Below are 5,818 nucleotides of genomic sequence, written 5' to 3'. Positions count from 1 at the left end.
AAAAAAATGTCCATTTATGAAATAATGACATCATAAATAGTCCCCATGTAATTGTCACGTCAAAACAATTAAATAAAAATGAAGATTATAATTATTTAAGTAGAATAGAGTGTGATAAAATTTAATTAATTTATTTACACATAGAATAATTATTAATTTAGTAATTTCTATTACTAAAAAGATACATATATAATGTATATGAAAATTTTGTGGTGTTACATCACCTGCAATTTGCAGCACGTCCACTAATGAACCTTCATTTCTCATTACTTTTAGAGTTATTTTGAGTCAATTGTTTAACTTATTTCTTTCAATTTAATGTTCATTTTAAAGTTATTTTGAATTAATTATCCTTCAAAAAATAAGGTGTTTATGTTTTCATTTTCACGATTAACCAACTATTTTATGTAGTTTTGTATGATTTGTTTAGCGTAATATTGAACTTTGGTGAAAAAGCAACATGATGAAGTAACAATGTCGATTTACAAGAAAGGGGGGTTTGAATTGTAAATGCACCTTTTTAAAAATTCCTGTTAAAATCTTAAAAAAATAACTCCAGATTGATCTTGGTTGTGAAAATAGAAAACGGAGAACGTTCTTTGTTTTAACCAGAAAACGGAGAACGTTCTTAGTAAGTTAAAATCAATAATTCATTTTATGTAATTAACTTGATAATCAATCAAACTGAAAGTAAATAGATAAGGGAATAAATACCACACAACGATATATCTTGATTCACCCAACTCGGGTTACGTCCAATCCTCACAACCGTGAGATTTTCCACTAAGTGTTTAAAACAAAGAACCTTCTTGGTTTTATAGCACCTAGCTTAGATCAACCTTGATATGTTTTAATCTCTATTACTTTCCACCCAGAAAGCAACAACAACACCTATCTAACTTTGATAGGATTCAATGCAATCTAAACAAACTATAAAGAAATTCTTATAGTTTGAGTTTTTACAATAAGATTGATTTTGACAAAATCTAAGATATCTCAACTCTTGTTTGAGATTCGATTCTTAACAAAGAAATCAGTAGCAATATCACAGTGAGATAGAATTGATCAGAACTGATTGCTTTTTGTGAAAATGAGAATTTCAAGTATGTGAATGTGAATGATTTATGAGAGTTTGATAGCACTTGAAGTTCTTTATTATTCCTGGAAATTGGTCTTCTATTTATAGGCTTTAGAAGCATTTAATGAAGGTCAAAAAGAGCTGTTGGTAGTGCTCTGTATTTTTGTCTGAAACCAATATTTTAGAATAAAAATAATCCAGCCTTGAATTGATTTAAAACTGCTTTGACTTTTCTGTTATAGCTTTAAATCAGTTTTGTCTTCTAGTTAAAAAGTCTTTGAAGTTTCTCCAATTATCTTGGATGGTACAGATTCGTTCTTGAGTCTTGAATGTAGCCAAAGGAGTTTGGAGAAGGATTATAAGCCATTGCAGAAGAGAATAAACTGATGCTGGAGTTATGCAGAAAACAGAGATTGATTATCAATCTGGATCTGTCAATTTGATCTTTCTGGAGGTTTGATGATCAATCTGGAGTTCTTGTTTTGATCATTCTGGATGTCCTTTGTAATATCTTATCATATATCAAGGTTGATCAAACATTCTTGACAGTTTGATGTTTAGAGTTACAAACTGTTCTTATTTTTGACTGTTTATGAGTTCTTTTATTTTAGTGATCAGATAGCCTTTTTGATCTGGGATGAATCCTACTTGTTCCTTGCCATGTACTGATTCTATTTGAGTAAATTTCCGAGGTAGAATCTTTGTTAAAGAGGTATAAAAAGATTGGTCAATATGCTGTGACGAACATTTTTGAAACTGGAGATCATTCTCTGTTTTAATGTTCTTGTTGCTGTCTTTTCTGCTTCGCTTAATTCTGTTCTTAATTAAATTCACCCAAAAGCACAAGTTAAATTAACATAACTTTTAGAATCATAATTAACTTTCTTAATTAACTTTTTGTTTGTTTTCATCAAAACATTAAATTGAGATTTTGTCTCAACACATGACTCATGTGCAATATGTTATTCATATATCGAGTTGTAGACGTCCAAATGGAGTAAAACTAGTTGCAAATGAAAGGTAACATCCATCGCTATGACTGTAATGATGACACTGAAATCCAATTTGGAATATAAAAAGTGTGAAAAGTCAAGTCAAATAAGAGGGAAAGTCGTTTTAGAGAACAAAAGTGTTTATTTAACATTGTAGATCATTCGGCCCAACCATGCGCTACAATGCATTTGGTGGCACTATTTTATGTCCAGAGAAGAACTATACGCCAAGAATCATAGCAATGTGCTAATATGCCTCCTAAAGCCCTATTTAAGATAAAAACTAATATTTTACAAGGGTTCTGAACCAAGAGACCTTGGAGATCATATTCAGAACATCTTGGAGGCTAGGAACTTGAAGATTTTACTCTTGGCGTTCCTTTAACTTAGATGAAACATTAAAGGATGCAAAGTAAAGTCATATATAATACATGATCAGGAAACTGCACACTTAAACAAAACATTAGTGCTTTAATTTAATTTCACAAAGTAATTTTGTTAACATCAAAACAAGTAAGGGTCATAGTTATTGAAACCAACTTGGTTGTAATAGACTTGGCATGGTCAATAATGTGGCATACCTCACAAAATAGAGGTAATTTTTCATATTCCACATCGACTAGAAAAAAAACCCTTCACGTTCAACAAGATGACTTTCATGAAGAGGTAAAGTTAGGTCAATATCAACACTCTGCGCATGACTTCACCAAGATAATTTGGAACACCCGTTGCACTGCTAATTTCAAATAACGCTTTCGACCTCCAATATTCATGAGCCAAATCATCAAAATCTCACCTTGCGCAATAATTTGATGCAAAAAATGAGGGTTAAAATCATGAGACCAAGCCGAAAGAAGAAGGATACCCGAATTGAGATTCCAAAACCCAATAGATGAAACAATACTTTGGTCCACCATAGAAATAAAACTGATCTAGTAGAAATTTGAGTTTTTAATACGGTGAGTTAAGTCATTTATGTGCCACTAGACTTAACAAGTGAGACATAAATACGTTTAAGTCGGTTGTCTATGTAAACGAGTTAATAGAATAAGACGGTGTCAATTTCGTAAATAGATGAAACACGTTTAATACGGTTATATTAGCAACCAAATTAAGATAGACTGTAAAAAAAATATTAATATATATCTCTTCCTCTATATTTAACTCGGTTAATTGGCTAAACGGCTTATTAAAAAAGAAGGTGGCAATTTTTTAAATATTGAAAACATGTTTAAAGCGGTAATTTTGATAACCGACTTAACACGAATTTAAAAAATTTAAAAAATATGATTCACTTAGCATTTTATGTCCCATGTGCACTTAGCATTAGTACCCTAAACCTTCCCTATCCTCTAACTTCGTCAACACTTGCAACTCCACTTCCTGATTTTACTCTAATATCGACTTCACAACCATGCAACTCCACTTCCTGACTTTACTCTAACATCGACTTTAGAACCATAACCATCGTTTTATTGCCACCATTTGAAGTTTGGATCTCAAGTTCTTGCTTATTGAGTAAGTAATTTTTTATAACAACAATTATGATATCTTATGTTACTAGAATGATTAGTATTTTGTTTCACTTTCAGATAATAAGGGAGAGCTATATATTATGAATAAAAGAAAATGACATGTCAACTTCATTTTATTTTATTTTAATGATTCTTTATTATTTTTTTTCTTCTTTTATTTAGATACTATAGATGAAGTGTTTTGAATGGATATAGGAGATTTTGTCGTAAGTTAAATTACATATTCTAAAGGTTCTATTTTATATGACATGGAGCAAAACAATAATCAAAATAATAACAATATGAAGAAAACAATAGTATACTATTATTAGATTACTCTTAGTAAATATGAATACGACAATATATGACAATAAATAAAAAAAGTAGATGACAATAAAATTATTTTAGTTTTATTTTACCTTAATATTAATATTTATGGTTATTTATTTTTAAAAAAGTAGTTATAGATTGTAGTTGGATGAATTGGATGAATGCTTATAGTTTGATAGTTTGAGTAAAGTGTATATGTGTGGATAATTTTTTACAATTTGCTTTTAAAAAGACTTTCTAAAATAAGAAATCATCTTATTTGTTTTGGGGTTTGCAGAATTATAAAAAACAAATATGGCATGATGATTTGATAAAACATGACAAATGTATGAGTGTGATTAATATGTCATGTTACATATGTTGAACATTGTAATATAGTTGATTCATGGATGCAAATACGTAATTTTTTACAAGTTGTTATTGATTGTGTTTTTTATATTTGTCTGATAAAAAATTATAAGTTGTTATTGATTGTAGTTTTTAATGTTCGTATGATAAAAAAATTAAGATTCAACTGATATTGATTGTGTTTTTTGTTGTTGTTCAGATATTCGATAACTCGAGATCATTTCATCCGGATCAAATTAAAGAAGTTCGAAAACGTGTGGATATTTTGGAATTTGTGGAAGAAAATGACAATACTAACATATGTCTATTGAATATTTCTATTGTGATTTTGTTATTTTGTTAATTGTCATCTTTTTTTTTTTTTTGTCTTGTCGTGATTATTCAGAAATGGGGAGACATGTTCTTTGTAACACCCCAAATTTTATAATAAACTACTTTATTAATTAAATAGAATTTTAAATAATGAATTTGATGACTAATATTATTTTAGAATATATGTTGATAAATTTCGTAGCTAATTTTTGTTATATGAATGCTTTCTATGATGTGTTAGTTTGATACATGTTATATTACATGAGCGATATAAATAATACATATTATATTTTGTTATTTGATATATTTTAAAAAAAATAGTATTTTAGTGTAATATATATTTTAAAGAAAAATATTTTTATGTGCGCTTGACTTATGTTAAGTATGCAGATAGTTATATTTCAAATATTTATAACTATTTTCTATTTTTAATTATTTTTTTATAAATAATTATCTTGATATAGAATTGATATTGTGTTTGATTTCGTTTATTTTTAAATACTTGTTATGGTATTGTGATTTTATATATATTTATTATGATTTAGTAATTAATATAAAATATTGATGTTATATTTATTTATTTTATAATTTTGACCATTTTCTAATATGATGGTATTATTATAATGTGAGTATTTTGAGAAATAAGTATAATTGTAGAGATTATTTTGAATGTGAGAGTTTTTATTATTAGTAATATATTTTTTTATATTGATTATTTTAATTACTCTAATTTATAAAATATTAGTAATGTTTGGAAAACTAAAAGGTGTTTGGAGGAATATTAAAAAGGAGATTAAATAATTATTAGTTTTATTTTAACAAAATAAAAATAATAATATTAAAATATAAATAAAGAGACCAATGGGTTTGACTCTATGAACCCTAATTGGTAATAAAATAAAACAAACAAAAGAAGGGAATGGAGTTGGAAGGGCAGCCGTAAAGCCAAAGAGGAAACACAACAATAACCCTATCGTTTGACATCGGTGATGTTCCAGAAAATTTTCTCAATTTTCGCCCAAATTTGAGTATGTTATTTCATTCATTTAACTCATCAATTAAACATGATTTTTCAGATTTTTAACAACCCCAATTTCTCTCTAAAATACTCGACTTCTCCGTTTGTAGAATTCGTTATTTTGCATCGTTCTCCTTCACCGTAAGTCCGATTTGAGTGAAACCAACGCCAAAACGACCGTGTGAAAAGTGGCTATATTATCCACTGATTGGTTTTCTGATTTATG

The sequence above is a fragment of the Cicer arietinum genome, chromosome 3 (assembly GCF_000331145.2).
Source record: "Cicer arietinum cultivar CDC Frontier isolate Library 1 chromosome 3, Cicar.CDCFrontier_v2.0, whole genome shotgun sequence".
Taxonomy (NCBI): domain Eukaryota; kingdom Viridiplantae; phylum Streptophyta; class Magnoliopsida; order Fabales; family Fabaceae; genus Cicer; species Cicer arietinum.
Note: the sequence above shows the minus strand (reverse complement) of the source record.